Below are 412 nucleotides of genomic sequence, written 5' to 3'. Positions count from 1 at the left end.
GAGAATAGAAGAAGCAGCTTCAGGTGAGGAGAGGGAGATGGGGGGCAGGGGGGGGGGACGGGAGAAAGGTGGGGAAAGGGGGAGGAGTTGTAGGTAATGAAAGGAGGAATTAAAGGGAGGAAAATGGGGGAGAGGGAAATGAAAGAGAAGGGAAAGGGAAGGGAAATGGGTAGGGGGCAGAAATCACCTAAGGAGTGGAGGAGAAGCTTCAGTTGGAGGAACTTGAGGTGGGGGAGAGGGGGGGCGAGGAGGGATAGGAGGAGGGGAGGGAGGGGAGAGGAGGGCAAGGACCTAGTGAAAAGAGGAGAGAGCAGGTTCAGGTGAAGAAAGGGAGGAGCTGGGCGGAAGGATGATGATGAAAGGGAGAAAGGAGAGGGAGAAAAGAACCAAGGGTTAGAGAATAAGGAGTTCC

The 412-nt window shown here is 54.9% G+C and overlaps 1 protein-coding gene across 1 annotated transcript in view; it reads left to right on the top strand.

Moving 5' to 3' along the window:
• Window positions 1-412, top strand: part of LOC119592922 (dual 3',5'-cyclic-AMP and -GMP phosphodiesterase 11A-like) — a 113,884-nt gene that overhangs the window by 15,240 nt on the left and 98,232 nt on the right. The gene's annotated exons all lie outside the window — the stretch shown is intronic.

Source organism: Penaeus monodon, chromosome 31, assembly GCF_015228065.2.
Source record: "Penaeus monodon isolate SGIC_2016 chromosome 31, NSTDA_Pmon_1, whole genome shotgun sequence".
Classification (NCBI taxonomy): Eukaryota; Metazoa; Arthropoda; class Malacostraca; order Decapoda; family Penaeidae; genus Penaeus; species Penaeus monodon.
The sequence above is the reverse complement of the archived record's forward strand: the minus strand, read 5'-3'. Positions and strand labels throughout refer to the sequence as shown.